This window comes from Athene noctua, chromosome 1 (genome assembly GCF_965140245.1).
Source record: "Athene noctua chromosome 1, bAthNoc1.hap1.1, whole genome shotgun sequence".
NCBI lineage: Eukaryota > Metazoa > Chordata > Aves > Strigiformes > Strigidae > Athene > Athene noctua.
Window position 1 is genome coordinate 208735630 of NC_134037.1, and position 27899 is coordinate 208763528.

Below are 27899 nucleotides of genomic sequence, written 5' to 3' on the forward strand. Positions count from 1 at the left end.
ATACAAAACTGTGGCATCATCAACACTATTTTACAAGAAAGGAAGGTGCCCTGCTTTTGGTTAGAGACAAGTAATACAGTTCTTAAGAGGCCAAGCAGAAAGCAGATGGAGAAAATCTCTACAGAAGCCTCTGACATATATGTATCAGCCTCTGACAAAGACCAACACAAGCAGCTCCTTGCTGACCAAGCTGGATGTTGAAGGCCTCTGTTTCAGAAGATGCTATGATGGTAAAATAAAATACAAGCACAGATCAATTGCTGTGTCTGAGGGCAAGTGTCAGGGACTGGCTTATGTTCACAGTGCTTACTGCTAGCACCTTCTACTCCAAGCTGGCCACATCCCATACTACTACGTAGTATTTGGCACTACATCTCCTCTGGGTCCCACCTGGTGCCTGTGTGACTAAAATACATAATAACTATTTTGTGTGGTTATTTTTCAGCTCCAAGTGTTAGGAATAATAGGAGGCAGTACTGCAGGCAATGGCAGTAAAAGGAAACTACTACAATGTTGCATGTTGTGAAGTGAGACATGAGGTTAGGTCTGATAGTGTTTACACTACACTTGGGTTAGTGTTGGGAAGAAGGGAGGGGACCACAAGAAGACAGGTATCTTCACGCAGGTTTCTGAAGGCAGTCTCTGTCCTCCAAACAGCGCACAAGCACTGGGTAGAGAGGGTCAGATGGAGAGGTCCAGAGTGCATCCAGGAGGAGGGCTAACAGCTAAGCTGTGACCTGAACACATGATGAGTCCTGTTCTCAAGCTTGCTCCATATTACCCTGTCACTTAGCAGCACTAATGTACCTTTAGGTCACCAACCCTTCCCAATTGTGGCAAAGGGACACTAAAGTAACTGGGATACTTTGGAAGTCTGAAGGCTAAAAGTTAAATGCTACAGAAAAATTAAGTGTTACAGAAGTTAAGTGCCTTTGTGAATCTAGCCTTCAGCGAGCAGCCAGGTTTCAGCTCTTAGCTTTAACTATTTTTTCTGTATCTTTATTTTCAGAGAACACAGTCAGGTCTTTTTCCTCCCTCAACAACAGCTGAAGTATCTTTCATGAAAAAAAATAATCAAATCTTGCTCTAATATTCTGAAATCTTGGTAAAAAAAACAAACATAAAAATATTCAGCTTAGAGTGTCAGTATTTCAAAAAGCTATGAACACATGAAATCTGGAGATTATCACAGAAAGCTGATTTTCAACCACCTAATTGGCTTGCTACTTGCTGCTGGCAAATTCTATGAAATTTATTTTCAAAGCCCATTTCTCATTCCCATCTTAAAAAATATATTCAGAGTCTCTCATACCTAATAATATTTTTCTGCAGACCAGTCAAAAGGCAGATATTAATTTAATCCAGAAGTATTTAAAACCTGCATTTGCTGAGGAGAGCTGTTCCTCAGATCAGGAGCTTCAACATTTTTTTCTATAACTAACATTTGTGGATGGATACAGCTTGGCTTTTTTCTCTTTTTTTCTTTTTTTTTTTTTTTTCTTTTAAAATACATTGCAATTGGCTCTCTGCTAAACTCAGCAGAGAAATTTGCATATTTCTAAACTTCAAAGTTTAGAAATAACTAGTCCTTCTGTAAATCATATATTATAAATCAATCACACAGAATGACACAGTGTGGGAAACTGCTATAGAGGAGTCATTAATTATATCATGCTGTATCCCTTACTGACTAGGACATCTTCATTTTAGTATAAGCATACATGGAATGCAGCACATCAGAAAAGTGCCTTTCTGAGCTTTGATTGAGCCTAGTAGCTACAGGACATGTTACACTACTGCATTTTGTAACATTTTCTGACAGCTTCTGCTGTATCTAAATGTATGTTTTTGCATATATGTAAAAAAAAAAAACCAAAAAGAAAGATTCTTAAGGGCTTCATTACTGAACACTTGTTTTCTCCCTTCAAAAACTCTAGTAGGACGAATATTATTTCATCTAGAAGACAGATTTTGCAATGGTGAACTTTCAAATGTAAATAATTGAGGAGAGAACTTGTTTGGGTAAAAGCCATGAAATTGTAGTCCTGTAACACGGCATTTGCAAAGACTGCTTCGTTATGTGTTTGATCTGGTTTTATAATCAAAAGCCTTGGCTTTCTCAGGTACACAAACCTAAATCTTTCTTCTGATGCAAAAAATCAGACAAAGTGATTAAACATCTGGTCACCTTTAGGAGGATCAAACACACTGACATGCAGTTTCTCTACTTGTATTTATATGAGATTTCTTACTGAAGTAGGTGGTATATGTTGTCTGGTAATAAAGTAGGGGTATTCTCCCAAAGTAATATTGAATGTACCTAAACTCAGAAAGCCATACTTAGGTCCAGATCCTGTCATTTATTGGCATATAATAAAATCTGTCAAATATGAACAAAATAAATCAAAACCAAGTGCCATCCCAGAGACCACAACAGGGGACACGACTCCTTCCTACAGTTCCTGTGCACCCAAAGCAAATGATCCTATTTGGAATCACATGGAGTCGCTCTTTAGCATGAAGACTTTGGGGGGATACTGCTGGGAGGAACCAGTTGATTTCTAGCCAGGTGGTCCAGAAATCAGATACTCTTTTAAAATGCCTCTGCACTAGAATAACCCATAGTCTTGGGAAGGAGAAGAGAATTGCATTTTATTTCTCACGAGCTTTACAAATGCATTAACAACCAGGATACTGGGTAAAAAGTGAAACTTCTTTCCCATCTAGTGTTCAAGATGAGGTATCAAATACTTTGCTTTATACAAGAGGGTGAGGTATATTCCTGCAGTCCCATGTAAATGGTCCCTAATTGGAGAGAGTTTTGAAATGAATCCCTGTCTTTAGCACTTGTGTGTTGGTTAAATCATTCAGCTCCCCACCTGGCACATTGATGTTGTGTCCTGCACAGACATGATGCACTGTCTGAGAAACTGGGGTACTGACATCCTTAAGTAACTTTTTGGGTCTCTGTGTAGTCCATCTATAACTTAATGATGGAAAAATGAGCTAAGTTTCATAAGTATAATTTTGTTCATGCCCTAATTATCTCAAGAGTTTCAAATAGGACTAGGACAGTAATAATAATATGTTCATGTATGTGGCCAGGTCATCTATGATCTTGAATAAATTGGCATGTCGCAACCAACTCCAGGAGAAATGCAAACTCCACTAAGAGTAGGAGTGTCCCCACATTCTTCCACCAAAAGGTTAATATATCTGTGAACAACTCCATTTCTAGCACTTCCTGTCCAAAAACCTCTGCAGTGTAATTCTAGTATTTCTATTCAAAATTACATTTAAATCAAATGGGACATAAGGATTAAAAGTTCATTCTTGTGATTTCAGAAAAGGAAGAAGAAATACCTTTAATTGCTGATTATTGCATGCGACCTGATAGAACTGAGCAAAGTTTTCCTAAGCACAAAACCATGATTTCTGATCACCCGATGTAACTGGGATCAGACTGTGATGTATCATCAAGTACACTTTATAGGGTACACAGGATTACTGCAAGCCTTTGGGTCACCCATCCTAAGAGCTACAAGGCCATTTTTCTTCCTTTCATTTTTAATTAACTTCAGTATAGAGACTAAACTTCAGTCAAATCACTCACTACTTTTCATCATATATCTTTGAGACTTTCTTCTCAACATATTACAATTATTCCCTATTGATTTTTGTTGTTGCTCTTTGTTTTTAATACTGGGGAAAGCAGGTAAGGCTTAGTTGGCAATGATGCTTTTTTTTTCCTTTTGCTCTTTCTTCAAGTAAGATTTGCTCACTGTTGGATCCAAGTTATTAATTTTTCTCCTTGTCCATATTTTGACTGTTTTCATGAGCACTATGTAACTGCTGATTTCATTTAATAATCTAGATATCAACCAAATTATTTTCAGCAGATTTCAGCTGAAAATATGTCTTTGTGTATCTAATTAGAACTACATTGAAATATTAATAAGATATTTGAATGATTTATTGAAGTACTTCTAATTGTTTCAGTCTGGCTCTTAGATACTAAGATCTCAGTTCACTGTTTTTATAGCACAATCTGATATAAAAATGGAAATACTGCATCAGCCATACTCAATTGGGAATTTATGTTGTAGAAGGTCAGTTTGAGAATATTTGCTTATATCAACCAAAAGCTTAGTCTAATACTAATCTCCTAAAGACAAAAATAGCTATCTTTTTAACAATTCATAGCATCCCAGATGACTGAAAGGTAGAAGGCCAGGTTTGAGTACTACAGCTTTGTAGTAGTGTATTTGACTTTGTGCTTGAATTATACCAAAATAAAAGTAAAACAGTACAGCCAGCTAAAGAGTTGAAAGATTTTCACAATTCTGGGGTAGTGCATCTCAAGAATATGATGAGACAATTCATGGTAAATTTAATTTTCATATTTTCAAATATTTTTTTGTAGAAAATATGTAATTTATAGTTCAATATGCTCATTAAGGTATTTGAAACAATTTTAGGGCATTATAATTGAACACCAGAAAAGTTTTATAATGTAAAAAAGAAATTACACATTTACTATCTGGTACAAACTGTGCAGCATTAAGCACTTAACCGCAGTGCAACTCAGTTGAACCACCTTATTTTTTCTAAAAGACAAGGAACATCTAGCCATTTTTCTTCTCCAACTAGTATGTCTTTTTTCATTATCTATGATTTTGAAATTGTGAGAAATATGGCAACTGCATTTCTTTCCAACACATATTAAAATTTGAGGCATTTTTCATACTTGGTAATGTCAGTATGCCTATAGTTGTGCTCTGGTACTTGTATAGTTCTGGAAGATGGACAAGTATTTCTACTCCATTTTACAGATTGAAAAAAGAAACATCACAAGAAATTTTAAAAGGTATTTAGATGGATAAAACCTTAAAAATTATGCACCATAATTTTTCAACACTGCTTGTAAGTATCACTCTCATCTGTGATTTGCCTAGGTTATCATAACATGTAATTCTGAAACTGGGAAAATAAGGACTGCAGGTCTCTAAGTGATTACATCAGGAGGTTGTACATCAAATAATAAATCATTGTTGGAGGAATGAATTGTGGAATTTCATAATTTCCCCACCGAAGTCAAGGACAAAAAGCCATAAGGACAAAATGTTCAGATGTTTACTTGTGTGAGACCGAACCTCTATTTAGAGGAAAAGAATAGCTTTTCCTATTTTTAGGAAAATAGGAAAATTACTTATCAGATTACATGAATACAGGAAAACCAAATTTAGAAAGTCACTTGAAAAGCTGCAGTCGCAAGGATATTTTGTGTAAAGCTGTTCTTTTTAATCTCTTGAATCACTTCTGAGTGATGCTTTAAAGCAATTTTTTTATAATTTAAGTTTTTACAAAATAAAATGTTTGAATGCTCAGATGTAAATATTAAAATGTTCTTCTTAAACAACATTTTACCTGTCAGAGGCAGAATCAATTTCAAACAAACTGTGGAAAAATGCCATTTAATTATAAATATGATTAAATGAAGAATTTCTTAGACCGCAAATAGTGCAAGCTAAGAAAATACTCCAGGATAGGGGGGTTTAAATCCCATGAGATACTATTTAGCCGAAAAATCAGCCCTACAAATTTTCTGGAAAAATATTTATCTTTCTCATCTATTGTTAGAGTAAGCCCACAATAAATAGAACTTGAGGTATGTATTCAATCTGATGTTTTCCCAGCATTTCAAGGGCAAATTTAAGGTGAAAAATCTTTGAAATAATGTCTTCCTTTCACTCCCAGGAGATGAGAAGTTTTCTTTTACACAGAAATAAGGAAGGAATCTCACAGCTGTTAGGCTTTTCAAATCCCACCATCTCTTCTGGAACATAAACTTTCAGACACTGTCTTAATAAAAAGGAGTTCCTCTGATTTCTTCCCGGAGAAGAAAACCCACTGCACCTCACTTCAAGGGAGTATGGTCATTTCTTCCAGCCTCATGTAGAAACGTCTATGACCTCCACCTGATAAGAAGCCCTTGGTTTAAGAGGAAAGCATGTGCTAAATTTTCCAGGGCTGAAAAGAAAATAAGACATGACTGTAAGCAGCAGTGTCCGTCAGAAACCCCCTGAAACTGGCTACTTCAAATAATTTGGGGAGCAGAAAGAAAATCCATAAAGTCCAGCAACTCAGAAGAGGTTCTTAGTATGATTTGCTCGACTAGACATAGATATCAAAATCTGACCTGTGTTCCCTTACAAAACAGATTCACTTCAACCTAAAAATAGGCATCTAAAATAGGTGCTTATTACTCTCTCTTGTGGTGCTATAATGACTACTCCATGTGCAAATATCTTAATGAGTATGTTTAAAGTTAAACAAGAAGAATCCACCATTTTTTCCAACTGGAAAAGCAGGATATTGCTGAGCAATGATGTGCAGTTGCCTTGTAGAATTGTCAGAAGAGCCAAGTTAAAAGAAGCATTCAGAAAGAACGGTGAGGTAAAAAATGCCAGACTGAGCTCTGCATAATCTAGCAAAAGTGGCTTTGTGCTCACTAGGAGGAACAAAAATGTTGCAGAGAAGTAGGTTAAGTATTTCCCTGGTACAAATCATAAATAGAAGGGAAGGCCCTTGATAATCTAGAAAACAAATCCCCCGATAAGCAGGAGGGTAAACTCTGAGAAAGGGTTGAGATAGAAAAAGAGAAGGACTGCCACAGCAGGAGATAATGATCAAATCAAGCATTTAGACATGTTGTGCAGCAGTATCTGGGTAAGAAAATGATGTGAAGAATGGTCAAAGTCAGTCCTACTTACAACATCCAAGCAGCTTGAAACGCAGACTACATGCCTGAGAGCAGTCTTGCTGACTGCCCACATGTGACTCACAGTGTAAAATAGAAAAGCACCTGAGAAGAAACTCAGTTTCTCTCAAATATAGAGTGAGCAGCAAAACTTCTGATCACTCATAAGTACTCACAAATAAGTCTTGTTTGCTGTTCACTGACCTGTGGGTTGCTTTACTGACTTAAAAAGGGCATGAAGGTGAGAGTGGTGCAGAGGGCTGTGGGATGTCTTAGTTGTGTGGTGTCAGCAAGAACACACTAGTCCTGATGAGAAAGAAATAAATGCATACATAATATTGGCAGTCTTGGTCGATGATAAATTATGCAATAATTTGAGGTGACAAGTGACAACAGATTGACCCAAAATGTTCCTGCTCCTTCCTGCTCTAAGAAACATGGATGGAGTCATGATGCAAAAGACACTTTAAAGTTTATAGTACGGTGATCACTATCTGAATTTGTTGACAGTGACAATCTCCTAGACACAGCAAGTAAGATATGCAGATTTCTTACAGGTACCTTCCTGCATGACTGATGAATTGTCTGGGCTGCATACTGGCAGTGACTAAAGGGGAGGGACTGCATGGACTAGTATTAAAAGGAGCATATTCTACTAAAGAGAGAAACAAAATTGTAGGGATAGTGAAGCAGGTAACTCCAAGGCTGATAGCTTTGTCTACTTAATAAGCTTCATAATAGACCTAAATTGAACATTTTTCAAGTGAGTTTAAATGGTAAAATCCCATAAGTAGCCCTGGGCTATTTGGAAAAAAAGCAAAGGAATCTCCATAGAAACAAAATATGATTTTTGAAGTTGCCCATATTCTTGGTCCTTCTCCATGGAATTCAAAAGGCCAAATAACAAGAGTGCTGGGTTTTGAAATGAAACATTAAATTTGATTGTTAGCAATAAGCTGGTCACATCTTGTCAGAGATAAGATGGGTACAAAAATACAGACATCACTTCAGCAAGGAGTGCAAAGCCTATTTTAAAGACTGAGTATTTGCTGAAGACCCTCCAGCCCAGTAGAAAGCAAGATGTTGGTTATTTGAGACACAACAGAATGTAATGCTTTGCTTATTCTCCTGCTTCATTTCATGATGTGAATGAAGCACAAGATGGAGCACAATAGCCAGGACAGTAAAACAAAGTCTCTGTGGATCATATGGAAGCACAGAGATCGAAAGCGAACATCTTAAACTATTTTCCTGACTTCTACAGTGAAGAAGGGTGTCAGATCTTAAAGGTATCCCAACGAGGATCTAGTCAGATACATGTTGGGTTCTAATAGTAAACCACAGGCTCCTCAATACAATACACAGTGTCCTGGTAATTTATATTCAGGGTAGCACGGAAACAGAGGGATGCTTATAAATAGCTCACCATCTATTTATAGGATCCATAAATGCCCACTGCATTATGTGGGCCCAAATCATGTGAGATCACCTTATAGCTCCATGTTAACATTTTGTCTTTTATGGTCTTTCAAATGCTCTTGTTAGATTTTCACAAAGCTACTTGTAAATATAAAAACCATTTATAAAATATTTAACAGATGCTCAAGTGCACATTGGGATGATGACTATGGTCTGGAATGACCTGTTTATGGGATGTGTGCTCACATTTCTGCTGAGTATTGCATTTGCAGCTTTTGGAACTGTGTAGTAGAAAGTAAATTTGCATCTTCATCCCATCATTTAAGGATTATTTAGTTCTCTTTTCTTTTATTTTCTTTTAAATCCCTTCCTGATAACTCCTTCCCTATAGACACAGAATGCAACATTCTGGGATCCTCACTAGTGTCTGCATGTTCTACTTCCAAGTCACTATAAGAGAAAAATAGGAAGGTGATTAAGTTGAGAATAGTTAGGGGAATTAATGTCTCTACAGTAAGAACAGGGATTATTCTCAGTGTTTTGCCTCTGAGTTGTCTGCTAAAGAAAAACGTGGTCCAGAGTACTAGCACTGGATGAGTATATGATATGAAGTATATCATCTCCCTGAGACTGTTTTATTGGATTGTATTAAAACAAACTAGTCCTGTGTAAAAGATCCAACTTTCTTCCTTCTTCACACTCATGTCAACATAATAATACAAAAACTAAAATCGTGTACACATGTAGTAAAACAAGATGCATTGTCTTGTTCCCTGATAGTTAACAGACAGGTGAACTGCAGCAACAAATTGCCTCTATTATATCTAGTATGATAAAATTATAGTTTAGGTACTCTAATTTTTGGAAAATATTCTAATGGAAAGTAAGAACAGTGTAGCAGTGGTTTGAAATATGCAAGTACCCAATGAAAGAAAATTTGTGGAGTTTAAACTGGTTATTTGTTCACACTTGCAGAACAGGAAGTAGATAAAAATCTACACCACAAAAATGCATCTGACAATTAGATTTGCTTTTTCCTTCTGTGTAGAGATAGATGTGAAATCTATATTATCTATAGATAAATGTGAAATTTACTATTAAATCTTCATTTAATCTACCATGAATTTTAGGCTGATGTATGAAACAGTGGGGTCTACAAGCAGATGAAAGCATTCCTTTTAATATTTTATTCCTCATAAATTCTCAGCAGGTAAGATGTTTAAATTTTTTTTCTTTATTCAAATCTGAGCAAGAAAATGCAGTCTGTGTTGAACTGACTAGGAGCTAAAAGGCAGCAGATCTATAAACGTGAAAATTAAAAGAAGATACTAAACTAGGAAAAAATACAGCCTAAGATCATTTTCTTTTGCTCAGATATTTAGCCACAGTAGTTTAAAACCCAACAGTTTCAATTATCACTACAAGCTACTGTAATTGTCTTGATTTACAGTTCTCACTTTCTCAAGTGTAGAAATCACTCATTTATGTGTTATGGTTTAGATCTGTCAACAGCCCTTGAAAGCACTGATCCTATATCCTCCTCAGTGGGATGGAAGTGCTCTGCAGTATGCACTGAAGCTCTTGTCCCAGATGCACAATTCCCAGCTGTCGGCTAAGATCAAGTGCATCATCTTTTCTTATCACTTTAATATCTGATACATCCTGAGCTTGAAGATTTTCTATTAAATGGCTTTGGAGGGCATGGGAAGGAGTAACCGCTTCCTCCATCCACTGCATCAGCCTGAAACTGCAGTGCTTCCAGGTACTGTGGCCACATTGTGACTGTGTGTCAGGATGCGATATCTGTGCATAAAACCACTCTGTGTGCTGTAGTCTTTTTTTCAGGTGGAATCTGAATCTGTGTTGCTTTCATAGAACTTCTTGTGATACAGTCAATGGCCATAAAGGCACCTACCCCGCTGAGCTCCATGGGGCTGATGCAGGCACTGCAGCTATGCTCGTCATGGAGGACTCCTGAGATCTCAGGTCAGAGACACAGTGCATATGGGGAAGGCTTGTAACTGTAACCACCCTTGTCCCTGCTGGTGTCACTCTTCCCAACAGACTTTCACAGACTTTCCAAAGTAAGTCAGAACAGACTTCATTGTGCTGTGGACTTAACTGGTCCTGAATCCACCTGCAGCCAGACCAGGGCAAGGATGTTTGTATTTCTCCCCCAGCATGCCTAGTTCTCCTTTAACAAAATGAAAGATGTTCTACAGCTTGCTAAATAAGACGTCAGTCCTTGGTAGATGGCAAAACCCCCATTCATGTTGAATCTGAAAGGACCACAGAGATTGGACTGAATGACAATTTGACCCATGTCTCTAAGTGGCAAATGACTGAATTTATTGCCAGCTAAGTCAGAAAATCCCGTAAAAGTAAAATACAGCACTGTATAATGGCTACCTGGTAGTAAATTTGTATTTAAGCTATTTCATTGCCATTTGTCTTTATCTGATTAAGCCACCTGATTTATAAAACATGCTGGAATGCAATTTATATACAGCAATATAATCCACCTAGTGGTCTGGTTTCCAGAACCACAAGGATAAACATGCTCAAACTGTAAAGGCACTCTCAATGCCAGATATCCATTTATAATACCTGCTGAAAGATGTCTCATCATTACCATCCCTGGTATGGATGAACTGTCAGCTACACTACCACAATCTCTTTCCAAATCTTTCTAATGTAAGGAAAGTTGCAGCCATTTCCACAAATGTACAAAGGTATTTCACAAGTTGGGAGATATCTCCTCATCAGTGCAGCAATGTCATTCACCTTCAGTGATGAAGACAACTGGGATATAACTGTGAAGTTAGCACTACTGTAAATCTTTGACAGAGAAGCCAAATTTTCCAGTGGATATGAGAAATGCCACAAACTTGGTAGAGTCCTGTGTATCTAAAGGTGAATATTGGAACAGATTCTGAACCTAATAGCGTTGGACCAGGTACCACAAACCATCATGAAAAAGTACAATTCCACTGTGCCTGTCCATTCAACAAAGAACACATTGTTTCCAGCAACCTCTCTAGAAATACATTTCCTAAGTAGAATACCAGTTCTTAAAGTCTTATAAGGCTGCTGAAACATTTCTAATGAAAAATCAGAGGGTAGAAGATGCCTGGTTTTCTTTCATAAAGAGCAGTGGAGTGAGTAGAATAGATGCTGCACCAAAAACTACCAAGGTTCAAGTTTTTATTTATATGGGCAAGTGCAGCGAGGTTCAAAGCTGTGCAAGGTCTCTTGGACATCTCCTCCACTGCCTGGATTTAAAGGATTGCTTCTAGAGCTACAGAAAGTAAATTTGCTTATGCTTACTTTCAGGATCCTTACATAAGATACTTTAATCATAACAGCCAATTAAAGCCAACAATAACTGGATTCTTCAGTACGAGTATCTCTGGCACAAGAAGAAAACTGGGATCACCTGCTGCTTCCCCATGTCAGTAAAATGACATTTGATGGATGGCCTCAAAATTAATTATTGAGGTCAGTTTCAACTGGGTACATCCACTTTTATCCTCTCTCATCAAAAGACAGTTTTCCAATTCATGGAGAAAAATCATGGCATAAATGTAGTTCTTTCTTGCTGTCACTGCTTATTTTACATCTAATTTTGCTACCACCACTCTGCACCTCAATCCACAGCCCCACAACCCTACATCATGAACAGTCCACAGACAAATAATCAGATAAAATAAGCCAAGATTTGTCAAGAGTTTTGTTTGATGGACACTGATCTATCATCTTGATGAACCTTAAATAAAGGAAAAGAGACGTGAACTTCAACAGTTTTTAGGCCTTATAAAACAATACTTCTAATGTGAAGTTTCTCATGCTAGCAAACCTTCCAGAATAAAGAGCATAGGTAAGGAATGGTTGCTATCAGTTGAAAAGTTAAACTTTCTGACTTAGTCTAGCAAGTGTAAAATTGGTTTCTAGTTGCAATCTGTCATAGAATCATTTAGGTTGGGAAAGACCTTTGAGATCACCAAGTCCAAATGTAAACCTAACACTGGTGAGTCCGCCACTAAACTGTGTCCCTAAGTGCCACATCTACATGGTGTTTAAATCCAGATGGTGACTCAACCACTTCCCTGGGCAGCCTGTTCCAGTGCTTGACAACACTTTCAGTGAAGAAATTCTTGTTAATATCCAATCTAAACCTCCTCTGGTGAAACTTGAGGCCATTTCCTCTCATGCTATTGCTTGTTACTTGGGGGAAGTGACCCACACCCACCTCGCTACAACCTCCTTTCAGGTAGTTGTAGAGAGTGATAAGGTCTCCCCTTAGTCCACAGGAAAACTTTCCCTCATTGCAACCATTTTTTTTTTGCAATATCTCTCTCTGTCTTGCTGAGTGTCTCTCAGCTCTCTGTTCCCCCAGTGCCAGAGGCCTTTTGACCTGAGCATGCTCAGATTCTTTTGTGCAACCAGAGCAGCCAGAATGGAGGAACACAACATACAACACTCAGGAAAAAGTCAAAAGCAAAAGACACTGTGTCATCTTCCACTGAACTTTGCTTGTGCTTATCATGGAGCCTGGTCCTTAGGACACAAAAATAAACTGCAAATGTTCCGTACTTGAAGCACCTTTCAGAAGTGGGATGGTCTGAACAGTGATTATGTTGGGCCATGCCCCAGAACACTTTGTTCACTGGGGATATGGTCCTGTGGTTTACAGCAGGTGAATGGAGTGTTCCTACCATCAGTTCTGAGCTTGATAGATGTGGGGTTAACCTCACTTGAGTGTGTAAGTCTACAATTTAGGCATCAATATTTGATGTAGTTATTTGGAACTCTTTTAGAGATAATGGAAAGAAACAAACACAGTTCTTACTCAATCTTAGATTTAAGCAGGTACATGTGTGTCAGACTTTAGTTAGAACAATCAGGAAATTATTATAAACCACACAAATGAAAAAGTGTGGAGTCGTTTTAATGTCAACACCAAACACTATATATATTTGCCTTCACTTTTGCTGTCTTGGTCAGTGGGTTGTTGACTATCCTCCAACCTCAGAAACATATTTCATCCAGACTTTGTTCCTTTTCTCTTTGTGTAGGAGAACATCTGGGCTTTCAAGGAGAATAGAAAATGGAGCTGTGAGGGTGGCCGATTTTTTTCTTCATATAGAAAGGTCAGTGTTTAGTAACAGGATTAGGATGTCAGGTGTCCCAAACCTGCCCTTTGCTATGTGCTGACATACCAGAGTTGATCCTGCTGTTCTGTCCACTGGCTACAGCTGAATATATAAAAGCCAAAGACAGTTTTAGCAAATAACACTGGAATAACAAAATATGAAATAATGCTGCAGAAATACTTTCTTGTACAAAATGACGCCTGGACATGGGTTCCTACTATATTCGGCCCTTTACAATGCATGTTCCCATTTCTCCTTCTACCCACCATGCTTCTGACTGGCTGTGTGAACACACTTAAAAAATGGTGAGATCAGTGATATTGCTGCTGCTAGAGATTAGATGAAAAGAACTGCTGGACACCTATTATGATGAAGAAAAGTTAAAAAAAAAAAAAAGAAAAGAAAAGACTTGACAAAGAGAAACACATTGAGCCAAGACTGAAATCTTGAAGCACAGAAAGAAGTCTCTCTCTTCCTCTCTTTCTCTCTCAAACTACAATTATCAAGGGCACTGAAAGACAACCTGAACCAGAAATAATTTCTCTATGGCTGGATTTCTTCATTCAGAGGAAAAGCATTAACAAAACCCCTTATGTATTATGTCTCCAATTTAGATGTATATATTCCCTCTGTAGTAGTTGAGAATAGATGTGAAAATTTTAGCACTATTACTTATGAACAAAGGTGCACAAGAGAGAAAAGAAATTTCTTTAATCTGCTGTTTTTTAACATAATGATTCTGCTATATTTTCCTTTAATGGCTAAGCACATGATATTGAGCTAGCAAGCAAACCCCTTATGCACTGCATTTTATTTGTGTATTTTTTGAATGTCTGATTACTAAGCGGCAACTAGAGATGGTTATTACAGGAAGCTATTATGTTACTTACTCATCTAATACGCTGACTTTTTATGTCTCTCTCTTAGGAAAGGTTTTAAAATGAGAATAACATTTGCAGGAGAAAAGTCTGCACCATGGACTAAATAACAGTTGGCTATCTCACTAAGAGGACAGTCTTTCAGAAGACTGTGTTTGTTTCATGCATTACATTGGTTATCTTTTATTATCTGTAACTATCTATTATTGATTATCTGTGAATTATGTGGTTTTATTTTTCTTTAAAAATAATTAAAAAAAATACAGTATATAAGATAAAAAAGAGGTTGTGGAGATGAAGCTTTCATAAATATGGTGGGATACAATGAGGATCAGATTAAACTCTGTAGATTGCTTTTACTTATTACTCTGATCCAAACCCCAAAAAGTTATTTTTACTCCCTTTTTTTGATTAATTGGAACCTAAATCTTTCATCAAGTTTTTATGAAACTTGAGTTTCATTGAGTTGTGATTTTCCACTCAATACAATTAGTTTATTTAAGATTCTTGTCCTCAGCAAGACCGCACTATGTATTATACAAGCACAGCAGTAGATGCTGCCATGTTCTAAACTGACAAATATAATCCCACATTTAAAATGTGAATTCTGCTCATTTTTGCATACTATTTTCCAGACAATAACATTATAATGAAAACCAGTTATATTTTCTTAATTGTTGAGCTTTTAAATTTGACAAAATGTGGTGCTTGGTCCATGAGACATATTAAACCTGAATTAATGATAACTTTTTATTAGTCACAATCTTGACAAATAGATCTGATTCAGAATCAAGAGACTGAAGGATACAAGAGGGAAATAATGTAATTTTGATTGTTCAGTGAATGTTTGTGTCATTTTATACATGCTTGAGGTTTCCTAATAGATTTCTATAGTAAAGCCAAGTACCACTAAAGCACTTATTAACTTCTTGTAGGTCCCAGTTGAGTTACTTGATTTAGTATGAACAGTAACTTTAGAGTCTACTTCTAGAGATATTGAGAAAAAGAATTTAAACCCCTCAAGAAGAACAGGAAAAACATTCAAACATTGATTTGTTTGAAAGAAATCTGGAGAAATTTTACTCTGAAAATCTTCAGAGGTTTCAAGATATGCTTCCTATACTCAGAATTATTTAAGATCACAGACTGTTCTGAAAGGAAGAATGAAAACATTTGTTTGCTTGCTTTTTGTGGGAAAATAACAGCATGTGAAGTATAATAAAGGAAAATTTTCTCAAGTGCTTATTCCCATTCCCTACTCACTTATGAACACCAAAGAAAAGTGAAGATGGAGCTGCAGACATCAAAATCCAGTGCAGGCTATTCTGGGAACCATTTATAGTGTAAGTAAATGTAATTAAATAATGACTTCATTTCATCAGGATCCCATGATAAGAATCAATAGTCAGGCCACTGATCTTGCATTAATTTGCCCTTACATCGTCACTAAATCTTGTCACAGTCACACTTTCGTGACACCCTGAATTAACCTTGACTATAACCTTGGCTTTAAAATAGAAGCTTTTTTTTTTTTTTTTTTTTCTTCCTCAAAGGCTACAATGGCTGCTTTCTGGTATTAATCATAGCAGAATTCACATATACAAGACATGATCTTCAATTCTAAAAGGTGTAACAGGTGTAACAATCCTTGCCCAAAAATGTCTTCCACAGCCTAATGAAAACTGTTATCTGTTTAACTTATCTGAACCTTTGCTGAAAAACAATTTCCTTTTGCTTTAAGCCTTGCATATCCCTTGGAAGTAAATGCTGCACTTTGATCTTAGTCATAAATCCAAAAATGCATTAGAAAAAACAACACAAACAAAGAAAACAAGATACAAAGAAAACAAACAAACAGAACATGACTAAAATGTTGCCATATGATTTGTAAGTTTTTCGGTCTACTGTTGATGTTTTGGGTTTTTTTTGTTATTTTTTTTTTTAATGTGCAAAGAACCTTCTGATCTTCTGCAAGTCAGTGATCAGCACCTGCAATACATTTTCATTTTGCCTGGATTGTATTTGCTGGCTGAGACTTTGTGCTCCTGCAAATACAAAAGATTTCCGGCTCCTTACATCTCTTCACAGATTTACTAAAAAATGAATTGCATCAAAAAATTTAGTGGATACTATTTTACAGCTTTAAAACCGTATGAATGCAAACATAAAGCAGTTCCCTGTCCAGACTGATAGACTGGGATTTATGGAGAGACAGAATTTTCACTTCAGGGTTTGTTAAGAAATGAGAAGCTGCAATGAATCTTCACTGTTCTGGAAATATGAAACATGCTCTCTCAATCCCGTCTAAAGATTTCATATTATGTAATTTCTTCTCTGGTGATACTTCATTAAGTTGCATAGAAAACTCATTATCCTCCCTCTCTGAAAAAGTCAATACAATAACTGGATCTTTTTATTAAAAGAATCATTTTCTTTGCTTTCTTAGAGGCTTAGAAGCACCCTGGCTTTTGGAGCAGAGTGTGCCCTTGCTGCCTTCTTTGTCTGAGACCCATGGAGGGTCTCATCCTACATATTACAGCCCACCTTGATCCTGGTGCCAGACCCAGCCAGGTTGCTTTTGGCAAGATACTGTATAATTCTCTGCCTTTGACCAGGAAATGGGATAGCCAGCTGCTTAGCTAAAAGATGCCTTAATTTTCAGAGTCAGCATCAGTCCCTGAAGCTCAGCATTCAGGCTGCAAAGATGGCACCAACAGAACAGAGAGAAAGGGAGATTGAAAGCGTGGTGTCATTTGCTGCTTTACCTTCCTGTACCTATGTGTTGTGAAACAAGAAAGTGCAAAAGGTGCTGATGTAATTTTTCACATCATAATACCCACAGCAAGGAAGTCCATTGTGAGAAATGAAAGGAGGTTTAGTACCTTGTATGTTCAGGCTTTCCTCATGAATTTTTTTCATAGCAGTTTTATCTTGGAATAGACTGTGCTACTGTTTCAGGTAGTTTAGGAGTATATATACCAATATAAATAAATGAAAGAACAGCACTTATTAAGAAACTCAAGAGCTTCGTGATATTTAGATACTGGTAGTGATGACCACTCCAGGGTGCACTCCTGTGTTGATATCCAGCGCCCACAGTATCATACACAAGCCAATTTCATACTAACCATGAAACTCCAGTCTATTTTGCAGAGTTTCCCAATACTCATTATTCATTTAATTTTCTAAATTTAAACTTGCAAAACTAAGAAAACAGGAACTCAGCTGGCCAGGGTCTACTGAATACTCCAGATGACACAGCGTTCTAAGGGCATATGAACAAGTTTTTGAACAGCTATGTTTCATCCAGCATAATTTACATTTGTAATACAATCTTCTAATCAGTAGTACTATATTCCTTGTTAAACATTTGTTTTGCTTTCCTGTATTCAAGGACACTCAAACACAAGAGGCGGAAACAGCTCAACAAGAAACTGGTACAAAATACACAGCATTGTGAGAGACTGAAATGTCAAATGACTGTCTCAAAGCTTGCTTGTGTGTGCACAAACCTCAAGGACAAGCTTCGGCCTTTGGATTAGTCTATGGAATGTCACCCGAGGAAGCAGGAGTGTATTGAAGGATGCACCCCCCACTCCCTTGCAGTTGCATCGTCAAACTCCTTACATAAGCCTCGAAGGGGGAGACATGGACTGAGCAAACCCAAATGTTTATCACTGGCTGCATCATGTAGCCATTTGTGGCCTATTGTGTATGCCAGACACCATGCATGCCTTGCTAATGGAATGATAAGAGGTGAGAATTTCTGCCCCAGAAGCTGGATGACAGCTCAAAAAGTATGAAGTCAGAACCAGAGGAAAAGCTAAAGGTGGGTAGATATGCTAATCCACTGATATGATTAATTTAGAAGGCAACAGAAAACTTTGCTGTGTGTGCACCCACCATTGAAGAACTGAAGACAGGACCAACAGGACACCACTGGATCCATGGTGGTGACTATTTTTGCAACTATTCTGGATGCTTGCTGTATTTCTGTCTTTTCTTTCCATTCTGTCCTATCACTACTCCTCTTCAATTTTAATAATAAAAACTGGTTTAGGTGTATGGCATTTAACCTTGTTTGTGTCTTAATCTCGTTCTTGGGATCATATGGAAACCTCCCCCGGCATTGGATCTGGACAAACATTCTTCTTCTAAATGTGTTTTTAGAAAAGTCACTGCCATACAGATCTGCGCTTACTTCTGTCTTAATCTTCGCACATATGGTTTAATGCCTGGTTTTGTATGACCAAAGAAAAGATTTATCCTTGTTACTTAACTGGACAATACTCCTATAAAATTCAGTTTTAGAGTTTAATAAAAGCATGATAGTGAGTAGTAAAGCTTAATCTACTCCACAGTATTATTTAACATCCATATAAAAAACTGAGAGAGCTGTTGGGAGAGTTTGAGCTGACAAGTCAACATTACATATGCTTTGTCCATTTTCTTATTGCCAAACATTCAAACATCAAAGGACTATTTTCAAGCACTCTTAGTACTTAGCTGACATTAGATTCTTGTATTAGCCCAGAGAGGGCAACTAAACAAAACAAAACTTAGTAATGTTGACATAATGTTGACAAGCTAGTGCCTGTCATTTCATCTTCACAGCGGTCAGGGTATCCAGTAGTACTAAGGAGAAACAAGCAAGAACAAAATAGATTTATTGCCACTAATGAGGGACCATAAGAGCGTTTCAAAAGGTGCATCATACCCCATTTTCTTTTTGGTTTTGACATTATTGTGTGGTAGAGAAGATAAAGGCAGGGGAGGTCTACTTGCACACAGGATGAGCTGAGTTAAAGAAAAAAAAATTCCATGTTCCATACTGGCAGACTAACTACATTTTTTTCCTGGAAGCTAATGAGACAAAGCTAATATCTGCTTGTCCTTCATCCCATAATACACTTATTACAAAACCACTATTCAAATTACAGTCACATCTTATTAGACAACAGATTGTCTTATCTAAATTGGTTGGTTAATTCAGGTTCACGATTTCTTATTAATAAAGTCACAACAATGAATCAAGCCTTCCTAGAACTCTTCATGAAGCCACCCATGTCTTGCAGTTAATGACTGCTATTCAGCAAGAAGCGACAAACTTACAGAAAGGCCATTTGTATAAAATGTGTTACTGCAGTTCTTTATGAGTCTTTATTATTGTCTCCTGTAAGTGCATTTCTTCTACCACTGATAGGTGCCAGAGTCTATTTTTTCATTATGATGTATACACTAACTCTGTGAAAAGTAAATGAAGATAATCATAATAGAAAAATCTGTGAAACTGACATGACATTTAACTTTAATTTTATAGAAAAGATTTATTGTCCCAAATGAGATTTCATGTCAAACAAGCTTTTCTAAACATATAATAATTCTTCTGCTATAAACTTTCAGCTAGTAAAATATTTTTAAAAGGATAAACAGTAGAAATCTGACTACAAGAACTTTCCAATTATCATATATGGAAATACAAATTCTATCTTTGCTACATGCTTTTATTTTTCATCTAAGCATTTATGTGGAGCACTATAGCTCCTGCCTCACAAACTCTAAATTAAAATTCGCACTGTTATCTTCATTGTCCTAATCCTGCGGATACAAAACTGAAGTGTTCACTGAAGACAATACAGTGTGAGTCTGCCCTTTTTCAGGAAGCGTTAAGGGAGGGCTTAATTTCCAGAAACTGAAAAGGTCTCCTTCCTGCAATGCCTTTTCATGCGTGGCCTGAAGATCAGGTTCACTGAAATAAATGTACCTCTCTCTTCACAGGGCTTATGTACCTCTGGGTTGCCTTATGAGAGCTAGAGCTCTCCTGCAAGCTAACATGCAGTTACAATGCCTGGAAGCTACTTAATGAGAGGTTTCCCTCTGAAGAAAATGCAGTGACTGTATAAGCAGGCTAACCCATGACAACAGCGAGTTTTTAAAAGCTGCAAGCCCACTGGCAGAAAATCTAGGGCATGCCAGACATTGAAATGACTGAAATGCACAGCTGGTTCACTGTGTACACAGCTGCTAGTGTCTGATTTGCTCTGGGTTTATGACATGAATTTGGTGGCCACGCTCAAACAAGATTACCTTTAAGGCTGGAATTTTCACACCTGAAGTGAAAAATGAGGCTAGTTCTTAATACAAGTCAATACTTTACTTGCGATTAGGGAGATGGTTGCAACTAAGCCAGCTGTGTCAGAGAAGTCTGTCCTGATTGAGGTCTCCCTGTGGCAGAGTGATCAGTCTACTTTGGTGGCAATGGGCCACTGGCTTGAGTGAGCCGTTTGTCTAGGATTGGCACAAACTACAGCCAAAAGCTTGAGGCTGACCATAGAAGTTAATGCCAAGAGTGGCGATACAACAGAAGTCTTCATCGGGTCTGGAAGCCAAAAGAGATATGACTGATATCACACCTTCAACATCAAATATTTCTTGATTCAGAGTTAACTAACCTGAAAACAGTTGCAAAACTCATTGAGAAACCCCAAGAGAAGAATTAGAAAAACACCTAACTGTTGACCCACCCAGCCCTTTTATGGCTTAAAAATATTAGATTCCCAAGTGACAATACCTTCCAAGCCATTAAACTAACAGCTATGCTATACACACCAATGCTCACATCTCATAACCATCCCATGTAGAACAGAAACAGCTGTAACAAAAGAGGACACAGGTTTTGAAAGATAACCACAGCACTGCTGGTAGTATTTGCATGCTACAGGTGTAACACGAAGTCCTCGTACTCATCAGAAGTTGAAAACCACCAGAAGCAACAAACAGCTCCTAAGAATGAAATTCTGACCCATGTGAATTTAATAGGAAAGCAACACCTGTCTTCAAGGGCCAGACTGCCACTTCTATTTGGAAAGTCACCTAAGCTGTTATAAAAAAGAGATTTGAAGGTAAATAATTAAAGCAGAAGTCCCTCCTGAGTCAAAGAGAAATAGATCCTCAGTACTGGACAAAGCGGTTCTGTCATTTCTTAAAGTCACGAAGATGCCTTTTCTCATACACATTCTAACCACCTACCCACTTCTTCCCCCTTTTTTTGTGTGTGACGATTGCTGTTTTTCATTGATATAATGATTTACTGGCATCAGATTTCTGAGGCAAAGACGTTGTGTGCAGGAAAGGAAAAGGAATTTTGATCCCACATGGTACAATTTTTCATTTATATTAGACAATGCATATGACACCTCATAAAGAAGATAAAAAGGCATATCTCTGTTGAAGTGAAATACACTTATAGTTCAAAGACAAGAAAAAGGATTTGCAAATTTTGAATTTATCTGGAGAGTGCTACTGTATATATTTAGTTCACCTCATTTAACAGGCCCAATTTCTTTGAATTCTCTGGCATGATAACAGTTTCCCTCTAGTGTTATTTAATATAAAGTTGATTTTCTTTATACTTGATGCCAATTTTTGTGCTGTTTTGATTATTATTTGTAAATGATGAGCACAAGATGGGCATTAAGAGAAACAGATGATATATTACAAGCTATCCATATAATTACAACTCCTAATTTATGTGAAAAATTCAGCTAGGTATATGGGCCAAGGTTTCAAAAAAACCCAAAACCAACAACTAAGAGCCTGTAACAAAGTTGAGCCTTTGGGTAATTTCAAAACGACCAGGCATCTAACAAATCCTATTAACTTGCATGGAACAGATTGTCTGCTCAGCCCTTCTGAAAACTAGGTGATTAAACTTAAGAATCTAAATATGGTGTTAAGACCTTACCATTAGGCTCCCATAACAAAACAAAGAAACAAACAAACTAGAGAAAACCCCCACATTTTCCAGTAAACCGCATTATCCATCGAAAAAGAAATTTAATGTTTTATAGAATTTCAAAATAAGACTATGATTTAAAGGTGCAAGAAAATCATAAGAACAACACACAGAAACTCCTTTAGACAACTGAGAAAACATTCAATAGAAGTATCACACAAAGTTAGAGAAAGAGGAAGACCACTTCAGCCTAAATACTTATCTGCTGCTTTATCCTGTAAGTGTACATCTGGTGCAATAGGCAAATGCAACCCTAACAGAGTCAACTGCCTTGAAAGCTTTTATGCTTTTAGAGTGCAATGAACTGTAATATAATAGAGGCTACTGTAACACACAGAGGCAAAGTGTTTTTGAGAGTGATATAGCTATTTGTGATGCCACAAATTTCATAAAAGTTCCTTGGAAAAGGAGAGAAATAAAGCAGTAGAGGAAGTGATTGCATATATAGTATGTAAGTGAACAATGACAATAGTATGGGAATGTAATGAAAAATAAAAAATACCTTGCAAAGAAATGAAACTGTTATACAGTTGTAGGGATAAGTAGTTTGGCTTCAGTGTGTGCAGACTTAGACAGCTGGTTTGTCTAGAACCTCTTCCATCTACCTTTGTCCAAATTAAAGAACTCAACCACTCTTTTTTTTTCATTCAAAATTTCTGAATGCTCTTTTGACAACTCTTTCCTTGCTGTTTTCACACATCTCTTACACACATAAGGAGATTTTGGGGTGGGAAATGGGACAGTTAGTGCTCATTATGTTTTAAGGTAACAGTAGGTCCATTAGGCAACAGGAAATGGACTAAGGAACAATTAAACATATAGAACCTGCCTTGAACTACAAGCATTTTTAGGGTTATTTTCAAACAGCTCAAACAATTTTATAAAAATGTTTTCCTGAGCACAAAGAAATGAAACCCAAATGACAAAATTATTTCAAATACCAGTGTTCATATTTTTAATCCAACCTCTGGTGCTACAATATCTCCTGCCGAGCACTTCTTATCTGTGTTTGCCTTGTCTTTTCACTTTTTTTACATGATTGATCTTACCCTTTGCAGAATTTCCTCATTCCTGCCAATGTCGCATGCAAATAAACCACCTAACTTTCTTAACTTTCTTGAGGATTCAATTTTTTAAGAGGTAATTCTCTTATATTAAAGTAGTTTTCATAAACTGAAATTTCATTTCATAATTCAGTATTGGAAGGTACTATGATAACTCACTCAACACACACTCTGATTTTATTAATAATCTGATAACAAAATCAGGATTGATGCATAACAATTTTTTCCTCTCAAAATTTTAGCAGTTTTGTGTCTTCATCTTCAAATACATGTTTGTCACTTTATATATGTATGTAATGAGGTAAAAAAAATAATGTTGAAACATAAAATGAAAAGCCTCTGCCACCATTTCTTACTCTTTTCTTCTACCTTGAGGTTCTATGATATTTCATCCCTTTCTCTAAAAGCTGAGATTTTAGAATAAAAGATGAAGTAATTCAATGAAATGAGGATTATGAAAATAATTTTTAAAAAGGTAGCAATGCGAAAATAATGTGGAATGAACTCTCTCTTCACCTTTTTTAAGAGTTAGAAGAGAGTGGTACTTCTTAGTCAGTATCAAAAAAGGAGTATCAGTGTGACAGAATTTCCCAAACATAGACCATTTAAAAGATTAATCAAGCAATCAACTTCTTTTTTCCTCATTCTTATATGATTTACAAGAAACAAACAATACTTTCTTGCAAACAGCCTTGACATCTTGGGCTTGGATAAGAAAATAAAGATTATTTAATTTTCAGTCTCCAATCTGAATGCAGACTGATAACGGCTGCATTATGGTCCCAGTACTGCAAAGTATACTGTCCATGCAGAGATCACTGCTGGATCCTGGCTTCTGTTTATACCGTCTGATGGAGGTTTGGTAGCCAGCATGAGACAAGGAGACCCATTAGTGAGCTCCAACAATCACTCCACCACCATCGAGTTTTGCATTAAATGGTGTTCTTGCTGTCAAACTAAACTGAAAAGCTGTATTGTGGATGCTTAATTAGTCTGTTATCCGTTCCAATCTCCAGAAAAAAGGATAAAAACTTTCACTGCTGCCTTCATTCTTTGGCTAAACAGAGCATTTAATTAGCCGTGATATTAATATGGCACTATTCATAAGTACATATCTTTCTAAATACTTATAAAAGCTTTGTTAAAATGATATTGGTTGTTCTTGGCCATAAATGGAAATAAGCACAAGGTACATTCCATTCCCAGGAAAGAGTTATGTTGCACTGCAAAGAAAATATAACTGACACTAAGTAATTCTGAAGGGGTTTGCCTTTCTGTCCAGAATACAGACTGATGAGCTCTCTTTCATAGTGGGAATGTAAGTCTGAATTGCACTGCATGAAATTACACTTGCCTAAGCTTATCGGAGAAACCACCTGAAAATGACTTACAACTCAATTTGTTGGGAAAAAAATAGCAAAGAATTCTGGGATGGTGAAATGAATCTTTCCTGCTTTGAAGTTTCAGGATAGTTTTTTACAATGACTGTAAAATAAAAGAAAAGAAACTACAGATTAGCCTTCTCTGTAAAGTAGAGATTTATTAATAGATGGTTGTTCTCTACTGTTTCCAAATTATAACTTACTGACTATATATTTAGGGTATTTTACTGAAAATATATTTTTGCATGAAAACTACTAAAATTAAAGAGAAAAAAACTTTGGCCACCTAGTGCATATTCTTCAGAATACAGATTTTTTCTTCTCAGTGCAAATCCCTTCCATCCCTCTCCTGAAGGAATAAGTTACTTCCTCATTATGTTTGGAAGGCTAGTACAAAGCTAGATACGAGGTTTTCATTAATGTGTGAAGCAAAGTTTCCTTTTATGAATTATATTTTTGTACTTAGTTTTTATACTCTTTTGACAGATATGAAATATCTCCTCTTTCTGCTTGATGTTTAGCTCTTCAGACATTTGTCTAACATAGCTAGCAAACTCAGGCTCATTTAGCTTGTTGTTTTTTCTTTAATAAATATTACTGTGTAACCTTCTATTGTTTATCAAACAACCCTAATTTCAATGTTTTTGCCTGGGAGTTTGATTTCTTTGTTTCCTTTGGGTGTGTGACTGTTCATTTTCCTCAGGAACCCTTAGAAAATGATTTTTGCCCATGTTTTCAATCTCCTTCTATTCCTTCTAATTATTTATCATGTTTTCTCCATGCTATGACACCTACAGATTTCACTAACACAGTGCTAAATCTCTCTCAGATAATTTAGAAAAATACTTTTGTAATAAAACTGACTTTATTATCATAATAGTGTCTTCTGGTCCATCCCTTCCTCACCTCTAATCTATGAACTGATCACAAATAAGATGTCTATGAGCTAATAAATAAAATATTTTCACCTTCGGTAATGTATTGGGCTTAGATGTTTTTAGTGTCATTTGGTAACCATAGCCCACATTCAAAACAGAGCCAGTCCTCTGTGCTCTTCTCTACCTATTTACAATATAAGATACTGATGGGAAGCATTAATGATTATACCTTGCAGATCCCTTTTCCTGTGCTCATTCAGAACACTACATTATTCCAGTGGTTTTCAGGTCCCTCATACTTTTAACCACCAATAATTTATATTTCCTCCTAAAAAAATGTCTTGGTAGCATCATTTTAGAAGCTCAGAGATGAAGATGTTTCCAGAATTATCACTATAGGCAAATTCATTATTTCCTGCCTACAGTGAAAGAGGTGAAGCAAATTTGTCTTTTTTGCTAAGTAGACTTGGGAATTTTTGGGACATTGTTTCTTTACTGTCATGGAAAGGGCAGCTGTGTATCTTTTTTTCTGTAGACGAAAGCACCTTGCTGAGATTTATTCATTTACTATGCAGGAAAAAGAGACAAAGTGAATCCCCAAAAGACTTTGAATATTTCCAAGACAAAGGCTGTTGGACTATGGTCCAGTGGATCATATCACTTTTATGATTAGTGGCCTTAGCTTAGGCAGAAAGAGTGAATCCAAATTGTTAGTTGCAGGTGATTAATTCCTTTGTCCACTTTTACCAATCTAGTGAAGATGACAAAAATACGAAATGCCACAGCCACTGTGGTGTCCATGCCAGGGCTGAGGTGCCAACTCTGGCTTGTCAGGAAAGGTCTGTCTGGTGTTCATGAGTGTCTGGCTGAACCACAGCCATCAGCACATACAGAGGGAAACAGCTCTGTGATGTCTTGATGGCATGTCATACAAAATAACTAGATAATAATAATCTCCATCTTCTCCACATAAAGATTGCCATGAAAATACTATTTTCTTTTGTCTCCCTCTTAAACTATATTGTATAGGAACTGGACTCTTGCTATATAATTAAGATAACTTGTTTTATCCATCAAAGTCTTTGTCATGTTTACTCAAACTGACACATCTTGAAAAGTTTAAATAAGAAAGAGCAGAAAAAATAATGAGCTGGTGCCCCCTGCACAATCAAATATATACATTTGGATTAAAAATTGTTTCTTCTCTACAGTGCAAAGATACAAATGACAAAGCCAAATTGAACTGCAGAAAGAAAAGGCTTCTTTACAAAAAGTACTGACTAAAATAAGCTTAAATAACAAATCCTTAAGACCGAAGGGGAAAAAAGGGAAGCTTTATTTTTATCAAGTTATAGCATGAGCTTGGGGCTTTCTTTTAGTGACACCAAAGCCGAGACCTTTCATCTGTGCACACAATGCTTTTGCAGGCTGACAAATGACCTTGTGCTCCAAAGCTGCCATCTTCTGAAAGTAAAGCATTCACTGCTTCCTTAAAGGATCATCATGAACTGTGCAAATCAAATGAGATGTAGGAAAGATGTGTATATTTCATTGCTCTAAACCAGCATGTGTTTTGCCACCTGAAAATAAGAGTTGCTATCCTTGTATCACAAGGCCAAGGGAACCTACACAGTATTGTTTGATAAAGCAAATGAGACTGGGAAAAATAATAGCAAAGCAGCTATTCAGGGCAACATTACCTGCTTTTTGTCCTAATCTTAGTAGAACTGTCAATTAAAACAATGCAAAATAATGTTTAGATGTTAATCCTAACTAGTGACAGAACAACTGAAAAATAACCTCTTTTTATAAAGGTTGGTGCTATCAATGTTTTCTTTTCTTCCAAGTGTTAGACTCTTTTTGAAAGTACTGCAGTGTGGGGAATATTACACTCTCTTTTTAAGAAAACAATTTCTCATCATATTTTTGCTATTTTAACCAGAGAAGCAGTTGAAATTCACTACTATGCTACTTCTGGAAGGCTGAACTCTGTTCATTTAGTAACAGGAGCCTTGACGCTGTAGAATATCAACTTTGGTCATGCTTTATGACCTTAAGAATGACTTCTAAAAAATCTGCTTCCTTATAGTAATCACGGTTGTCCTTCCAAAACACAAGCAGATTATTAAAAATATAAAGCAATATTAAAGTCCAGACACTTAAGGGCAATTTTCTGTAAATATGAACACCCTGAAAGGTAAAAAAAAAAAAAAAAGATAGAATAGTTTCTAGTTTATTTACTTCTGCATAGAACAACTATTTCTATGGTTATTTTGACTTTGAAAAATCTAACTCGTCTTTCAGACCATTCCAAATCAGAATGCAATCAGATCAGATTTCTATCGATCAAACAAAATTAATTATCTGCTTACACAACTTCGACTGCTAGTCTGCCATGGAAAGGAGTAAAAGTAATGAATTTCTATACTTAATGAAGTTTAAATGACAATGAAGAAAAAGCTGAATAGGCTTCAATCAGGAACAGTAATCCTAAGAGGGCCACCTGACAATTACATTTAATATGCTAATGCTATTACAGTACATGAAATTTTCTATTCTGCCCATAAAGG

The 27899-nt window shown here is 36.6% G+C and overlaps 1 protein-coding gene and 1 non-coding gene across 2 annotated transcripts in view; one reads left to right on the top strand and one right to left on the bottom strand.

Moving 5' to 3' along the window:
- GPC6 (glypican 6) overlaps positions 1-27899 on the bottom strand; it is a 795485-nt gene that overhangs the window by 215345 nt on the left and 552241 nt on the right. The gene's annotated exons all lie outside the window — the stretch shown is intronic.
- LOC141956587 (U2 spliceosomal RNA) lies at positions 9773-9957 on the top strand. The gene has a single exon (XR_012632958.1). It is a non-coding gene; the product is annotated as a U2 spliceosomal RNA (small nuclear RNA).